Source organism: Hippopotamus amphibius, chromosome 2 (genome assembly GCF_030028045.1).
Source record: "Hippopotamus amphibius kiboko isolate mHipAmp2 chromosome 2, mHipAmp2.hap2, whole genome shotgun sequence".
Classification (NCBI taxonomy): Eukaryota; Metazoa; Chordata; class Mammalia; order Artiodactyla; family Hippopotamidae; genus Hippopotamus; species Hippopotamus amphibius.
In genome coordinates, this window is record NC_080187.1 from 43,817,651 (window position 1) to 43,836,697 (window position 19,047).

General features: G+C 39.1%; 1 protein-coding gene and 1 pseudogene across 3 annotated transcripts in view; one reads left to right on the plus strand and one right to left on the minus strand.

Annotated features, from left to right (window-relative positions):
- The window catches only part of GNA14 (G protein subunit alpha 14), a 191,942-nt gene that overhangs the window by 53,871 nt on the left and 119,024 nt on the right, over window positions 1–19,047 (plus strand). The gene's annotated exons all lie outside the window — the stretch shown is intronic.
- LOC130847319 (U6 spliceosomal RNA) lies at window positions 18,356–18,448 on the minus strand (annotated as a pseudogene).

Genomic DNA, 19,047 nt, shown 5'->3' on the forward strand with positions numbered 1-19,047 from the left:
CTTAGCAGGGGTGTCCCATATTTTTTTCTACTTACAATCTCCTAGTGGGATTAACTGTTTAATCACATACTTTGTCCCTTTACTCTGTCCCTATCAAAGGTAGACTGTGCTAATCTATAATTTAAGATCATAGCAACTTGTAACCAAACTTGTTCTTTTCATATTATAGATGAATATTTTTCACCATTATATTTATTGCAACAGCTGAGTCATATTGGAAACACAATGTAGAACAAGTTCTAAACAATTTTTCAAATGATATAAAACTGTCATTGGCCCTAGCCATAATACAGTTTTCTGGAATTACGTGAGAGACTGAAAACACTGAGCCACTGATGTTGGACCGTCCCGAAGGTCCTCAGATAAAAGCAAGGCAAGGCTTCATCTTGTTGCCATGCTCATCATTTCACTGCATCACCCTTGCTCTACTGTTTGTGGGTTCTGATGATGAGTGTCTTCACATTAGAGTGATATGACTCTTAATGGTGAGAGAGGATCTATTTCTTTGTTTACTTCCATACAAAACGTAACTCCTTGGAGAACAAGAGTTTTGAGATCATTTGATGGGAAAAACAAACTTACTGCAGAGCTGTGTAAGCAGCCGAGCCAAACACTGGGGTACTGGGATCTGTCAGAGCCTGAGGGAGTTAGGATTTCATCATCCAAGCAGCCCCCTGGAGCCCTGATAGTGTGGCCAGAAATTCCAAAGGACCTCCTTCAAAATCCTTTTCTGTTTTCCTGCTTCTGAATTCTGCAGAGCCCTCTTTGAAAGTGGTCAATAAACAAGCAGGTTCCCAGAGTGTTTAATTTAGAGATAGGAATACCAGTAAGTTTAAAGAGGCTACGCTAAAGTGATTCTAATTGTGTTGATGGTAAACTAACTCTCTCCTGAGAGCTCTTTTGGCAAAGAGAAGTCTTAACTGATGACAGCCTTGGCTGGGGGAGGGCCCCATTGGAATATGGTTGGACTTTAGTATTGTTGAAAACACCTTGACTTGAATCCACTAAAGGCTCATGACTACCAGACTCACTCATTAAATGTCTGAATAGATGAAGGAGAAGCTGTGTTCAAGGCCTGAGAACTGTACTGTTTTATTTCTATACTAACCAAATCAGCAAAGCTCTGAACTTTCATTTAGGGGAAAGTGGAATTTATCTGAAATACTTTCTTTGAAGTATAGCGTGTTTAAGAAAGTATGGGACAGATATTCTTCTTTTTCCCAAAGTAGTGAATTCAGGTGTCCAAGTTTATATAGCCTAGTAAGAAGTAAAATGAGTTCTTGAGTGATTTTAACTTAAGATGAGGGATATTTTCCTCCTCGTTAACTCTTCAAACAGCCCGCAGATGGTATTAGGAAGTGCTTTGGTATCTAGCCTAAAGCCCTTAGTTTCCAATTGCTTGTAGAGAACTAGGAACATAACTGCTCCAAAGGAAACTGCTGCGTGATTTATCAAATTTTGTGCATACACATACTACACATACAGTAGCCTTATGGGAAAGGTTAGAATTTAGCAAAGAAGAGGCATATGTTTCCGAGCTGTTTGCTGATAAGGTGGGGTTCAGATGTTTGGCATTTTCAGATTAGCATATCAGGCTCATATTTTCATAATGTCATTTACTCTGGAAAGTGTTTTCTCTGTTTCAGAGAACAGTCATAAATTGGGGAAGGTTTAAAGTATTCATCTAACCTTTTTGTTACTGAGTTGTTATTGGATGAAATCATGGAACATATAGCATCTCCATAGAAGTGTGAGGTAATGAGCATAGATTTTTAGACCATGGAGAATATAGAAATTACTGACTGAACAATTCAATTGTGGTCATAATATAAGAAGTGTGGAAGGAAGGGTGGGAAACATTAACCTCTAATTAATATCTAATTGTTTGGGTTATAACACCATGTTAATTCCTTTTTTATAAAGCTCACAAATGCATCAACTAGAAATCTTCAGTGGTAATATCATTAAATAGTATAAGATGAATGTAACTCTGTGAAAATAGGTTGTTTCTCAAACTATTTCACTTCCATCTTCTTAAGCAGAAATATAAAAACAATAAACATTTATGCTTTCAAATTTTAGATGGGAAGTAAAGTATCTTATATTTTAAAAAATTCTAATAATTTGAAACTTTAAAAAATATTCAGAACACTATCATAGTTAAAAAATAAAAATATGTAGATTTTCCAAGAGCACCAGTCATAATTATTTTGATCTTTGCCCTATCTGATCTTTGGAAAAATAGCAAAGCATCTTCTTTCTTTCAAAATCTCTCTCCCTTAACAAACCATAATATAGAACCGAAAATACACATAACAGTAGTTCTGTGCTTAGGAGAATTTTTATATCTCTCTGTTAAAAATATGCAGTAGTAGAAGATTTTGTTTTATCATATTTAAAATAAATGCTTATTGCTGCTACCAATTTAAAATTCCTTGCAGTTACATTTCAGCACCATGGATAGCACCACGCGGTGCCGCTCCCCCCTCCCCAATTTCAGTGAGTCCATCTCTGCCCTGACAAGGGGGTTTAGGGATGACTGTGTCACCATAAATAGTACTTATACTTGGCATTACATTAAAAATCACCTGAAGAATATCCCAGTGTCCAATCCTCTGTCCAGCTAAACCACACTATCTGGGGTGGGTCCCAAGCGTTAATGTTACTTCTTAAAGCTTTCTAGCCTTAAAACCAGTAACAAGTGGTAGTTTCTAGGAGATGGGGTGGTTTTCTTCTAAAATAGAGATTCCTAGACTTAATAATCTCTTAGAATTACCCAGGTACCTTAAAAAAAAAACCACAAAAAACCATTACCTGGGCTTGTCCCGAGACATTGTCACTCAAGTGGTCTGAGTTAGGGCACAGACATCACCACTTTAAAAAACAAAACAACAACAAAAAACCCCCAAAACTCCAGGTGATTCAAGTTAACAAGGGTTGCTCAACAGTACACTAAAGTAAGACCTGGAACAAATTTTTTTCACATGGAAAGTGTAGGCAACTTTGATATTTCAATATTCCTGCAATTCTAGAAGGAAGCAATGTCTAGTTTTTATGACATTGGACTTAAAGTTGAGAAACTTGGATTCCAGCCAGATTTGAAATCAAAGGGGACCCCAACAGCTACTTTCTGTACCTTGCCTGGGCCAAAGCACCAACCCTAAATGTTGAGTAACAGCATGAAGTGTGAAATCATAACCTCCCAACTTGTTCACAAATATTATCTTTTGTCTCCAGCTAAGATTGGTGATTTCAAACCATCCTCTAGAGAAGTTAAAATTTCCTTGGTAACCTTATTTGCTTTACCCTCAATGGGGCATGTGTCTGGCTGGTTCACTCTTCTGCAGTAAGTTAGGAATGTGTGGCAGAGATCAGTTAGTGTTCACCAAATATTTTTGTATGTGTGCCCCTCTGTGTTTTCCCTCCTCCCTTGCTGTTATATTGGAGCTATATGACTCTGAGCAGAGGGTCTCTTCTGGAACAGTGAAGATAAGAGCTTATGTGCTCTTTTTTTCTTTGTTTGCTGCCTCAAGGTTGAATGGACTGTGTGTTGCAGACAGCATAGCTTCAACATGGAGGAGGGCTGCCTGCCTGTATGAGATTGAGTGTAAATCAAAAAGCTACCAAGACTATATATCAGAGCTTGTCTGATGTGATGGCTACTGTTAATTATACATAATAAGATTCTCAAAGATTCACGAATGTTCCTGAGAGTGTCAGCTGACAAGAATCCTTATGTTACCACCCATTATGAAGTGAGAGGAGAATATGTATATACATTAATCCTTATGTTCCCATCTATTTAAATTAAGAGAAAAAACATTATATACAATATATGGATTCCAGATGGTGTAAATGTTTTTTTTCTTCCATTATTCTTAGCAGTACTACTTTTGTGTACATTTAACCACCTTTCCAGATTTGTGGCAATCTGGAAAAAAATCTCTTCGTTTCACTTTCATTTCCCAGGAAGTTGTGATTTCTCTCAACCTTATTTTGTCTTTTTCTTCACACCTTAAATATCCATAAGGTCAAGCATCTTCTGTTGTTGAGACTAGTTTTTATCCCAATCTCTTTTTTTTAAGCTCTTTATTGGAATATAATTGCTTTACACTCTTGTTTCAATATTTGAGGTACACCAAAGTGAATCAGCCGTATCTATACATATATCCCCGTATCCCCTCCCTCCCGTGACTCCCTCCTGCGCTCTCCGTCCCGGCCCTCTAAAACATCACCCATCATCCAGTTGATCTCCCTTTGTTGTACAGCATCTTCCCACTAGCTATCTATTTTACATTTGGTAGTGTATCTATGTCTATGCTACTCTCTCACTTCATCCCAGCTTCCCCTTTGTCCCCCACCCCCCACCCCAGCCCCGAGTCCTCAAGTCCATTCTCTACATCTGCATCTCCACTCTTACCCTGTCACTGGGTTCATCAGTACCATTTCTTCAGATTCCATATATATGAGTTAGCATATGGTATTTGTTTTTCTCTTTCTGGCTTACTTCACTCTGTATGACAGTCTCTGGGTCTATCCACCTCTTTACATATAGTTCGATTTCATTCCTTTTTATGGCTGAGTAATATTCTCTTGTATATATGTGCCACATCTTCTTTATCGATTCATCTGTTGATGGGCATTTAGGTCGCTTCCATGTCCTGGCTATTGTAAATAGTGCTGCAATGAACATTATGGTACATGTTTCTTTTGGGATTATGGTTTTCTCTGGGTATATGCCCAATAGTGGGATTACTGAGTCATATAGTAGTTCCATTTTTAGTTTTTTAAGGAATCTCCTAACCGTTTTCCATAGTGGCTGTACCAACTTACATTCCCACCAGCAGTGCAGGAGAGTTCCCTTTTCTCCACACCCTCTCTAATATTTATTGTTTCTAGATTTTTTGATGATGGCCATTCTGACCAGTGTGAGGTGTTACCTCATTGTGGCTTTGACTTGCATTTCTCTGATGATGAGTGATGTTGAGCATCTTTTCATGTGTTTGTTGGCCATCTGCATGTCTTCTTTGGAGAAATGTCTATTTAGGTCTTCTGCCCATTTGTGGATTGGGTTATTTGCTTTTTTGGTATTAAGCTGCATGAGCTGCTTATATATTTTGGAGGTTAATCCTTTGTCTGTTGCTTCGTTGGCAAGTATTTTCTCCCATTCTGAGGGTTGTCTTCTTGTCTTATTTATGGTTTCTTTCACTGTGCAAAAGCTTTTACATTTCATTAGGTCCCATTTGTTTATTCTTGATTTTATTTCCATGATTCTCGGAGGTGGGTCCAAAAGGATGTTGCTTTGATGGATGTCATAGAGTGTTCTGCCTATGTTCAAACTCTTGTTTATATTCAGTGCCAAGTCGCTCCTCTGTGTTTCCTGCAGTCCATTCTTCTGCTTAGCTGACTGTATGTTGCATTCCCTTCCTCCCTGAGGTAGAGCTAGTAGGATGCCAACCCCCAAATTTCCCCCAGCTTCTGGTCCAGTGATCACAGAGAAGCAGATACAAGTTAAACAACAAAAAATGGTGATGCCTGAAGGATACAAGAAATCCAGTTGTTTTTGGCCACTGACTGTTTTTGAGCTTTGATGATTCTCCATCTATCAAGCATCCAAGTCTTCTAGAGGTTCTGATGGAAGATCTTTTTCGTTCTACTGCTCATCCCTTTCCTTCCCACTTTGCTCCCTCACAGAGCCTGCAGATGCTCTGGGAAGTGGAGCCAACTTACTTACATTCAGTTCCTTGAGCATAGGTCTATTATATCCCAAGTGAAGCTGAAATGTATATCTTCACTATTAATGCTCCCCTCTCCTGCATCCCCAACATCCTTTATACAGAAAGATTCAACTTAGGTTATTCTCTGGAAGTTTTCAAGATTTAAGAAAAGCAATTTTCAAGCAGGGTAGTAAAGTAACCTATAATCTAATTTTAGTTGAAGTAACATCATTAAGTATTCATTTAGCACTAACGTGCTGTGGGCTTATTATTCATGGCTTATACCTGCAGTTTCTAATCACTGATAGAGCTGTGCTTGTCTACCTGCAATATTATCTCCATGAAGCCACCGATGGAGCATTTAGCAAATTATTGTTATAGCTCATTAAATTATGACCCCAAAACATTCAGAACCATTCTGTGTTCACCCTTCTAATTGGATCTGGCCTGACCTCATTTTTAAAATGTACAGAATCCCCAGGAGACACACAGGCAGCAGTTTTTTGCAAGATTTGCAAGGTATGGGATGCCTTTTAGGGTAATTTACTGTTAACATATTTAATTTCTTTGATAGACTCCATTACTTTGGCTAATTCAAACCAATTTGATTTTTTATTTATAGGTAGTTAATTTTAGTTTTTAATTACAGGTTGTGATTCTAACATAAACATTTTTAAAAACTGTGGGTCACAGATCAGTTTGTTGCATATTGAAGCAAAGCTGCCTCATGTAATATACCTTTTGGAATGTACTTGGAACTAGTGTCTTATTACGTACTCTGTAGAACTAAGAAGTATATATTTGTTTTCATTTTATGAAAGAAAGAGGAAGAAAGAAATGTCTGAAGGGTAAGACTAATCCAAGATAGGAGGAAGATGTAAGATCTGAGAATTTTTCATTTGTTTATTTATTTTGGCTGTGTCGCATCTTCATTGCGGCATGTGGGATCCTCCACTATGGAGCTCGGGCTCCTCGTTGCAGCACAGGCTTCTCTCTAGTTGTGGCCTGCGGGCTCCAGATCACATGGACTCTATAGTTTGCAGCACGTGGGCTCTCTAGTTGTGGCTCGCGTGCCCAGTAGCTGCGGAGCAGGGCCTTAGTTGCTCTAAGGCTTGTGGGATCTTAGTTCCCCGACCAGCGATCGAACACATGTCCCCTGCGTTGGAAGGTGGATTCTTAACCACTGGACGATGAGGGAAGTCCCTGCCTTGATCTTTAGAATCACTCTTCTGGAGTCACTCTTGCCTTTGATTTCCTCCCTCTAAATGGTTCTTGTTGATGCAAAGAAATTCCTTTGATCTGCTTCTCTCTTCAAGTGACCAGCAGCCTGTGTGTCCAATTCACTTCTCCTTTTTCTTCTTTTAAAGATTTATTTATTTATTTATTGGTTGTGTTGGGTCTTTGTTGCTGCACACCGGCTTTTCTCTAGTTGTGGCAAGTAGGGGCTACTCTTCATTGTGGTGCATAGGCTTCTCATTGCGGTGGCTTCTCTTGTTGCGGAACATAGGCTCTAGGCGTGCGGGCTTCAGTAGCTGTGGCCCGGGGGCTCTAGAGTGCAGGCTCAGTAGGTGTGGCGCACGAGCTTAGTTGCTCCATGGTATGTGGGATATTCCCGGGCCAGGGACCGAACCTGTGTCCCCTGCAATTGGCAGGTAGATTCTTAACCACTACGCCACCAGGGAAGTCCCCCTAATTCACTCCTGAAACGTTCAGAGAAGTTCATGTTTGCTACCCTTGCTTTTTTCTGTCCCAGCCACTGTGCTGATACTCCTCTCTTTGAGACCTGGGGTAACCTCTAATCACCAGATCAAAAGCACTGTCTCATCTTTGCCTATTTCCACTCCTGCACAGCATTTAGCACCACTGGCCTCTGCTCCTTCTTGACACTCTTGACCTAACTCATCTCCCAATTTTTCTGTACATTTTCTGTGCATTTTCTTTACGGGACACTACATGGCTCTTATCTTTTTACTGACTTCTCTTTTCCAAGTTTCTGTCCTTGCCTCCACTGCGAGAATTCTTTTCTGGTGCCAGTTTTATGCATGTGATTCAATTTCTTATTCCTTTTTGTGCAGGGCAGTGACCTGGGCACCTCTCCCTGCACAGATGTGAAAGGCTCAGCCCCCAGATCTAATGGCCTATGTCCTGTTCCAGCACACCTGAGCTTCTTGACCCATTGCTCTGACATTTAATTCCTTCTGTTTATGGCAGCTGGGAGTTCCTTTTCCTGCTTTTCCAAGTTTGGCTGTGTCTTTTTGTGGTATTACATTTGATTCAGCATTTTTATGAGTTTGAAGAGTTGGTGGTGGGGGGAGTGGTTTTTGGTCTTGTCACCTTTGTCAGTGCTACTGACTAGGGGTTGGTGACATCCACTTTGAAGGCACAGACTTGATTCTTTCACTCTTCTTTCAAAACCTTTGACTCTCTGTTACAGCCAGACCACAGTTCAAACTGCTTGGCATGCAGGGCATCTGCATACCTTCTTTCTCAATTTTGTTTCTTGTTACACCTCTTGGATTTTTCAATGGTGGGAATCAATGATCCTAACATTCTCTGCTGTCTTTATTTCTTAGAGCTGCACTATCTGATAGAAATAGAATGTGAGCCACATAGATAATTTCAGTGTTCTGTTAATCATATTTTTAAAAGTAAGAAAAAAAGAGGTGAAATTAATTTTAATAATATATTTTCTTTAACTCAGTATATCCAAAATATTATCAACATGTACTCAATATAAGCATTATTAATGAGATATTTCACATTTTAAAAATACTAAGTCTTTGAAATCCAGAGTGTTTTTACAGCACTTTCCAGTTTGGGTTAGCCATGCTTCATGTGCTCAATGACCACATGTGGCTGATGGCTAGCATATTGGGTGGCACATAATTAGAGCATTGATTTAAGATGTATTGCTCACACCTGCCAAAAGAAACCACCTTAAATACCAGTTATCCCAAGATACTTTCCAATATTTCCTGTCAAGTTTAATCTCTGGCCACTCCAGAGTACCTTTTTAAAAATAAATTAATTAATTAATTTATTGGCCGTGTTGGGTCTTTGTTGCTGCACATGGACTTTGTCTAGTTGCGGCGAGTGGAGGCTACTTGTCATTGTGGTGTACGGGCTTCTCAGTGCTGTAGCTTCTCTTGTTGTGGAGCACGGGCTCTAGGCACGTGGGCTTCAGTAGTTGCGGCACACGGGCTTAATAGTTGTGGCTCACGGGCTCTAAGGTGCAGGCTCAATAGTTGTGGCGCACGGACTTAGTTGCTCCACGGCATGTGGAATCTTCCTGGAGCAGGGATCGAATGTGTGTCCCCTGCATTGGCAGGCGGATTCTTAACCACGGCGCCACCTAGGAAGCCCCCACTCCAGAGTACTTTTAAAATTCCTTTTATTGAGTACTTATCACAGCCTGTCTTGTATTCATTTATGTATATATCTGTCCTGGAGATTGTGAAGTCATAGAAGGTACATATTACCCCTTGGCTCATCTTTGAACAATAACATGAAAGTGTAGAGGAAAATTGGACTTTGGCAGAAAACCAACACAAGTTCAAATGCTAATACTACCACAGAGCAGTAGTGGTGGCTGTATAGTTATGCCCCATTTTTGAATCTCAGTTTCCTCTTGTATAAATTAAGATAATGCCTCTATTACAGGGGTTATGAGCATTAAACAAAGTGTGCCTAGTACTTTATTGGGGCTCAGTAAATTATCATTATATTTCTCTTAATCTAGGATGCCACTAATTTAAGGTGCACTGTTAATTTAATAACAAACAGCTATTAAAGAATGTAAGGAAGAGATCACTATATTAAATATCCTCATAGATTGTAAGTTGTACCCATATTCAGAAACATTAAAATTTGAGGACTCATCCATTGCTAATCAGAATGTAAAATGATGCAGCCACTTTAGAAAGCACTTTGACAGTTCCACGAAAGGTTAAACATGGAGCTGCTATAAGACCCAGCAAGTCTATTCCTAGGTATCTAAGAGAATTGAAGCACAGGTCCATCCAAAAACTTGCACGTGAATGTTCATAGAAGTATTATTCATAATAGCAAAAAAGTGGAAACAACCCAAATGTCTATCAACTGATGAATGGCTACATAAAATTGGCATATCCATACAATAGAATATTATTTGGCAATAAAAAGGAATGAAGTACTGATGCCTGCTATAGCATCAATGAACCTCGAAAACCATTGTGCTAAACGAAAGAAGCCAGTCACAAAAGAGCACGTGTTACATGATCCCACCTTGAAATGTTCAGAATAGGCAGATCTCCAGAAACAGAAAGGAAATTAGTGGTTGCCTGGACTGGCATGGTGTGGGCCTGGGGAATCTCTGCTAATGGGTACAGTGTTTCTTTTGGGGATAATGGAAATGTTCTAAGATGAGATCATGGTGATGATTGCACAACTCAGCAGGTATACTAAAAACCATTGCATTGTTACTTTATGTTGCATAGTAAACCTTATAGTATGTAGATTATGCCTCAATGTGACTAAAAGTTGAGGAGGAAATTGTTTTAGAGTTAAGGGTATACATATTTACTTGTCTACCTTAAAGAAGTGGCTTCTGTTGAGTCGTCTCTCCCTCTGCATTCTCTGAGCTCCTTGGGAGCAGGGACCATCTCCATCTTATTAACAACCGTTTCACAGGACCTGACATATAGTAGCTGCTCAGGAAACCTGTTGGGGAGAACAGTTCTGGTCCCTCCAGCATGGAGAGGAGCAGCTAAAGCACTAGCCACAGCTGGTAATGTGTATTTCCATTTACCAGTTGTGCCATCTTAGACAACCAAGTGCCAGGGACCTCAATGCCACTGTGCTAACAGGACCATGATCCCCTTGGCCCCTCTTCTTAGTTACCACCTCACTGCCAGGATCAAGCAAAGAGCATACCTGAGACATGTTTCAGAAGATGTTAATTGCATGAGTAAGTTCAAGACACCTTCTGTGGGGAAGAAACATTTTTTTCTATCCCATTAAAAAAAAATCAGGCAAAAGGGATACATGAGTCTGGATATGCAGCTTAAAATGCATCTGGAGCAGTAGAGCTCTTTAATGAAAAAAGAGTGGGCACATGGGACTTGGGTTTCTCATCAAGGCTCAGCTGAACAGAAGGCCCTTTCTGCCTGGGCATTGGTGAACTTGTCTGATGTGAAGTTCCACTTGAAACTATCAAGTAGCAGGGCACTCTACTCTCCGAAGTGGTGTGACATTCTGTTTACAAATTGAATCCCATGAAGGTTTTCTGAAAGGTGACTTTGATGTCTAAGTTGCATCTTTGCCATCTCCACTGGGCCAGCCAAAGGGGGTTTGGTGGGGGCAGCCCTGTTAGCCCTGTAGCAGGCCGCCAAGGGAGGGCCCCCGACAGATTCTGAGACTCTACCAGCCCTACTCCCGACCTGCACCCCCGGAAGACACAGTCAGCGTTGCCTGTTCAGAAGGACTGGGGCTCTGCTTACCTCCCATCAGCCTGCCCAGTACACCCAATTTGGCCAGGTCCTCATCTGTGCTTCTGCATCAACATTTTGAGTCTAACCTGTGTGCTTGTTTTTCACCTGGGAAATTATTTTCCTCCATCTTGCACTCTTTTTCTTTTTATTGCAGTATAGTTGACTTACAGTATCGTTAGTTTCACGTGTACAACATAGTGATTCAGTTATACATATATGTGTGTATACACACATATATATGTCCTTGTTCAGATTCTTTTCTCTTATAGGTTATTACAAAATAATGAGTAGAGTTCCCTGTGCTGTACAGTAGGTCTTTGTTGGTTATCTATTTTATACATAGTAATGTGTATTCTATCTTGCATTCTTTAATCACATGTTTGAGTTACGTTAGCTGTGCCGAGACCTGGGCGAGGAGCTGCAGATGGAGTGATAAACAAGAAAGAGGATTCTCTTTCCTCAAGGAGTTTCCAGTCCAGCCTTTCCTCTGTCTTTCTGCTCCTCTTCTCCTTTTTTTTTTTTTTTTAAATTATCTGGAATCTTTTAGGCCTCAGGTATTAAAGTCAGTAAATACCAGTTTAGCCCATAGCATGGTAAAGGTCACCACAACTCTTGCTGGCCACAGTTTGAATACTTTCACTATGAAAACTGCCCCCAAAACATTCTTGTTAAAACCTGTGGGGGGAAATGGTGACAAGTCAGAACTAATTGTAATTGTTTCTAGCTTCTGTCTCATTTTGCGTGCTCTCATACTGAGAGTGAATTCATGATTCCAATTCACTCCAGGAAGAAAGTTAAAATTCGTTGTTTATGAGGAGTTCATGACAGAGGAAGCTTATAGGAGCCGCAATTCTCCTAAAAAGTTTTATGGCAGTAGAGTACCTTACATTTGTCATGCAGAAAACTTGGAACACGAACCATGTTTGCTACAGTTTGTATTTTGGTAAATATGGGAATTGACAATTGGAAAAGGTTAATAATCTTGCTTTCTAAAAAGATTAGGTGAAGTGTAAGTATGGGAACAATGCATTTCATATCAATGTTACCTCTGGATTTGCACTGACAGATTAGGATCTGTAATGTATTTCTATGTGTGGACCATCTTTGTTTGGCAGGACCATCTCTAGCTAATAAATGTATGGTACACTTGAGAACAAACACCTGGCCCTGGCACATGACTTGTATTATTAGTTACTACATATGAAGGTCATTCCAAGGGTGACATTTGCTGGGAAGACAGACAGTGCTCTAGGGCTCTGGATGTGGGTGTAAGATAAATACAAGTAATTTTTTAAACATTAGCAAAGTTTTTGAGACTTGCAGTTCACTCTCCCAGGATTCAAGTTTTAGCCACAGTTGAAAAGCAGAGAGATATACAGCAGTTAGTTTTTTAGTTAGTTTGTTATGAATTAACTATGCTAGGACCCCAAATGAATTATGTTCTGAGAGTAAAGAAGACAATTTTTAAAAGGATGGGAGTAGGTTAAGCCTCCAAATATTACTTAAAACTCTGGGACTTAGAGTTGCATTGTCATTCCTGTTGATGAGAGTAAGAACTTAGAATATTGAGTGGACATTCTGAAGACTTTTGAACTTTTCTTGGCTGGGTTTATTTGTTTGTTCTTTACCAGTTAATTTGAGTATTTTCGGCACTGCTGATGAGATCTGCTGACTGGCATGTCTACTCTGGAGGACAGTTTTGTGGTGTCTATAAACATTTCAGAAGCACAGGCGATTTTTTGACTGTGTCTGCCTTTGAGAAACACTCCCACAGGTGGTCAAGGATTCATGCATAACTAGGTTTTTCAGCCTTAGCACTATTGATATTTGGGGTCAGGTAATTCTTTGTTATGGGGGTGGAGTCTGTCCTGTGCATTGTAGGATGTTTAGAGCACCCCTGGCCTCTACCCACTAGATGTCAGTGGCAACCCCAGTTGTGACAACCAAAAATGTGTCTAGACATTGCCAAATGTCCCCTGGGGAGCAAAACTGCTTCCTGTTGAGAACCACTGACATATAAGAAGGTCTACTGGGGCACTTTCTTTGTAATGTCAGATGAACAGCAAATATTCTAAACACCCATCTTTTTAAAACAGAGCCATTCAATAGAAATATAATGTGAGCCACATAAGTAATTTTATGTTTTCTAATGACTACATTAATAAAGTAAAAAGAAACAGGTGAAATTGATTTTAATGTTATATTTTATTTGAGCCAATATATCCAATATATTACCCTTTCAGCATACAATTAAGATTAAAAAATTATTAACAAGGTAATATATAAATTTTTTCTTAGTAGTAAGTTTTCAAAATCTGGCATGTATTTTATACTTACGGCACATCTCAGCTCATACCAGCCTCACTCAAGTATTCGATAGTCACCTGTAGCTAGTCGCTACCATACTGGATGGCATGGATTTCGAGGAATGGCTGCTAAAAATAACTGTGTCATGTTCCTACTGTGCACCAGTGACAAATAATGAGGCTGAGAAGTACCACATGAAAAGAGCTCAAAGGCATATTGTTAAGTGAAAACAGAGCAGCAGAATAATATGTGTGGTATGACACATTTTAAAAATTATTTTGAAAAATGAAATGTACATGTATTTTCATGTATATGTATATTCACTAAGATATCTGAAAATACACATGTATGCAAATAAGTAGGAAAGTTCTGGAAGAGTGCCCATCATTGAGAGAGGACTGGGGACGGGGGGAGCGGTGGAGGTGGACAAGGCAAGATTTAGCTGTAATATTTTAACTTTTTAAATAAGGAAAAATATATTTGTGTATAACTTGTATAGTAATAAGTGCTTTAAAAAATGAGCTCATTACTTCTAACCATCCCGACAGCCTCTGGGTGTCAGTGGTTTTCAACCTGGGCTGCACCTTAGGGTCACCCGGTGGGGGGTGGGTACTTTCTAAAAATATCCTGCCTAGACCCCACTTTGGATCCATTGCATCAAATTCTTGAAGGTGGGTCTTCTATCTTAAACTCTTCAGATGATTCCAAAGTGTGGCTGGGGTTGAGAACCATGCGTGTGGAAGAAGGGGTGGAAGGTGTGTCCTTCAAACAATTATCTGCGGACATTTCTTGCGAAGAGAGTGTGATAAGGATCTGATGGAAGGTGCTTTGAGGCATATTGTCTGGTGAGAGTTTTCTGTTGTTGAAAAAGGGCAGATCCATATTTTAAAGACAAACAGATCAAATGAGCTGAGGGATGGGTTTAACATTGTTTTGTGAAAATTGTACTTCCAGACAAGACTCTTCCTAATCCGTGGCCATCCAACTTCAAGTCAAGTTTGGCCAAGAGTCTGTAAAAGTAGTGCTGGTCTTTCTTTAAAGCAATTCTACATGAACTCTAACAAATGAACGTATATAGCAGCAAGACCCAAAGTTACACTTCATAGAAAATTGTCTAATTTTAGTCACTAAAGAAAGGATTTTATAGACTTTAAAAATTATTGACTTAGATTCTTGAGCTTATTGTCACTATTTGAAAATATGAGATTAACCATCCTTGGTATTTAGAAAGCACCACTTCAGTTGGACTGATAGGAAAAACTCTCGTTAAAAATTTTTTTTTCCTATTGCTGTGTTCTGCTTGAATGCATGACAATTACAATGTCAGTGCCATCCTGGGTGAGGCCAGTGTAATTTAATTTGACAAGATAAGCCCCGCTGAGTATCAGGCTTATTTTACACTTGATCCAGGGTCAATATTGGTTTGGGATGCAGTTCTCATATATTTCTCCATCACTGGCCTCCTCTGTACTTAGAAATGAAACAGATCAATGTTTGGTAAGACTTACAGCCATTATTTGTCTGTTCCAAGGCTTTGAAAATACCCAGAAATTCCCTGATTTACGGAATGCTCCATTCATTTGTCCTGGGGTTTAAAATGAGCACATTCTTGTCACCATGGAAACAGACTCACAGCCTAACGAAACTGATTCTGAACCTCCCTCCTAATGATAATATATAGCATGAGCTCGGAAGAGAACAGGGGATCTACATTAGATTCTGTTGTTGAGATGATGGCGTCCCCTTGATCCATGAATCTCTCTTGATTGGTTTTAGTCCCTAGTTTGACATTTGCAGGGCAGTAGTACATGGTAAGAGTTTGATACTTTAATCCCTTGCCACTGAGCAACTGCATTTGTGTGAACAACCCAAATGCCCGATTGGTTTCATACAGACTCTGAGGTTGTTGGGCATTTGATAACAGGTACCAACGTTTGCACCCAGAAGCCTAGTAATATGGTATTGGGCTCTCACTCTGGCTGGGACTGGAATAAACTAGTTAACACCTATAGGAGGCCTCATGATCTGAAAATTGTCAATTCAGGAAAAAGACTACTCAAAGTGAGCTTAATTAGAATGGGTCCCAATATTTCATATTAAATATTGGGGGTGGGGGTGGATTAATTGGAATTTCATTTTGAAAACTACAAGCAAGACGAAAAGAGAACCCTAGGAATGGGAGAAAATATTCGTAAACGAATCAGTAGACAAAGGATTAATGTCCAAAATATATAAGCTGTTCATCCAGTTCAATATCAAAAAAACAAACAACCCAATCAAAAACTGGGCAGAAGACCTAAATAGGCATTTCTCCAAAGAAGATATATGGATGGCCAAGAGGCACGTGAAAAGCTGCTCAACATCACTAATTATTAGAGAAATGCAAATCAAAACTACAAGGAGGTATCACCTCACACTGGTCAGAATGGGCATCATCAGAAAATCTACAAACAATAAATGCTGGAGAGGTTGCGGAGAAAAGGGAACGCTCTTGCACTGCTGGTGGGAATGTAGATTGATACAGCCGCTATGGAGAACAGTATGGAGGTTCCTTGCAAAACTAAAATTAGAACTACCATATGACCCAGCAATCCCACTGCTAGGCATATACCCAGAGAACACCATAATTCCAAAAGACACATGCACTCCAATGTTCATTGCAGCACTATTTACAATACCCAGGACATGGAAGCAACCTAAATGTCCATCAACAGATGAATGGATAAAGAAGATGTGGTACATATATACAATGGAATATTACTCAGCTGTAAAAAGCAGTGAAACTGGGACATTTGTAGAGACATGGATGGACCTAGAGACTGTCATACAGAGTGAAGTGAGTCAGAAAGAGAAAAACAAATATTGTATATTAACACATATATGTGGACTATAGAAAAATGGTACAAATCAACCGGTTTGCAAGGTGGAAATAGAGACCCAGATGTAGAGAACAAACATATGGACACCAAGTGGGGAAAGTGGGGAGGGTTGGGGGGGAATGGATTGGGAGATTGGGATACCAAATTGTACACTCTAAATATATGCAGTGTATTGTCTGTTAACTGTATCTCAAAAAAAGTTCTTAAAAAAAAAAAAGAAAAAACAAAAGTTATAAACAAAATTATTTGATCTTACAATTAAAAAATTAGGTTTTAATATCAAGAATGGTTGTAAATATAGGCTAATCAAGCATGAAACAAGTATGGCATTTAAGAAATATATTTATATGCACAACACACTGTCATAAGCATGTTAAGATTTTGATACTACCTACCCAATAAGTATGGTATTTTTTTTTAATTTTATTTTTTAATTGAAGTATAGTTGATTGACAATGTTGTGCCAATCTCTGCTGTACAGCAAAGTGACTCAGTTATACATATACAGATATCCTTTTTTTAAATTTTCTTTTGCATTATGGTTTATCACAGGATATTGAATATAGTTCCCTGTGCTATACAGTAAGATCTTGTTGTTTAACTATGGTATTTTTTGTTGTAAAATTTCCAGCAGAATTTGGTAGCTAATAGGTGTGTCTGGCACTTGGGACCTTTGCCACACTCTAGTGTTTGAATGTTTCAGTCATTCAAACCACTCCCTCTTCACCACCCCAGTAGGTTTCTCCCTTCTTTTTTCCTGTTACTTTCTGCTTCCTAGGACAAATCCCTTACGGTAGCTTCATGGCTCCCTTCTGTGCTCTCCTCCTCCCTCATATATGATAATCCTTTTGGATTCTGTCCCTTCATTTGTGTTCTTCAAGTAGCTCCCTTGCTCCTAGTTCTCCTTCTTCACTCACTTTAGGTACTCCATCCTTTTTTTTTTTTAAGCTCTTTGTTGGAATATAATTGCTTTACACTCTTGTAGCAGTTTTTGAGGTACACCAGAGTGAATCAGCTGTATTTATACACATATCCCCATATTCCCTCCCTCCCACGACTCCCCCCCACCCTCCCCGTCCCGGCCCTCTAAGGCATCATCCATCATCGAGTTGATCTCCCTTTGTTATACAGCAACTTCCCACTGGCTATTTTGCTCCATCCTTGTTAGGACTATTCAGGCTCTACTCTTTCTTTCTCCTTAGACTTTCCATAACACTTATCTGTTGCATTCACTGTGGCACTTAATCACACACTAATTTCTAAATTTATTTAAATGATGTGTTATTATGTGCCTTGCCTACTCACACAGTCTTTGAGAGAAGGGATGGTGTGTCTTCAGCACCCTAGCACAAAGCCATTCACACTATTGGATCTCAAGATCCTGTTGTTGAATTTTGTTCAGTTATTTGAACTCAGTGATTTCTGAGTTTTCTGAATACATATTGTTAGCCTGTGATTTTACTTCTTTACAACTGCTGAAGTTTTCTAATGAAATCCCCTAAGCAGCTATTTCAGAAACATCTACAGACTTACATGATGGTAGTGGGAGTCATTTCTAAATACATATATGGGTAATTCACGTGGCTAAAAGCTTGACTGTGGGTTGAAAACTTCCTAGTTCCTCAGACTTTGAAATCCTTCAAAGAAAGGAATACATTGGTTGAGTTTTATCCCAAAGTGAAAGATGAATCAATGCAAAAGAGGAAGATTTCCTAAAAAAGAAAGGCCCTCTGTAAGGCCCCTCTTGACTGGTAGAAACTAGGCAAGAGGAAAATAAGATAACAGATTTGATGTTTGTTAGTGTAGTAATAAGTTAGCTAGCTGAAGGAAAATGTAGTCGCATCCTAGCTTGCTGGGTGTGGTGCTAAGTATTGATTTAAGAGCTGGAAAACATTATTAAACACATTTTTAAAAATTGAAGTACAATTGATTTACAATGTTATATTAGTTTCAGGTGTACAGCATAGTGATTCAATATTTTTGTAAAAATATGGAGTGCTTCATGAATTTGCATGTCATCCTGCTAATCTTGTCTGTATTGTTCCAATTTTAGTATATGTGCTGCCAAAGCAAACACCACAGTTCTTTAATTGTGATAATATATATATAACAAAATTCACTATCTTAACCATTTTAAGATGAACAACTCAGTCACTAAGTACATTTACAATATTGGGCAACCATTACCACTATCCATTTCCAGAACTTTTTCATCATCCCGAAGAGAAACTCTGTACCCATTAAACAGTAACTCTCCATTCCTCTTGCCCCAGCTCCTGGAAACCTTTATTCTGTATTCTGTTTCTATGAATTGGCTATTCTACCTAGGTACCTTGTAGAAGTGGAATCATATAATATTTTCCCTTTTGTGTCTGACCTATTTCACTTGGCATAATGGTTTCAAGGTCATCCATGTTGCAGCATGTATCAAAATTGTCTTCCTTTTTAAGGGTAAATAATGTTCCATTGTATGTATATACCACATTTTGTTTATCCCTTCCTCTGTTGATGGATAAACAGTTGTTAAACTGTGAAATGCTGGCATCACTTGCTTGGCTTATTATAATGGTTTTTCTGATTCATCCTCACGCTTCCCCCTCTTTAAAAGATTTCCAATCCTCTGGCCTCTACAGAGGGATTTGTATATTGCAGTAAACAAATTGGTTTGATTGGTCT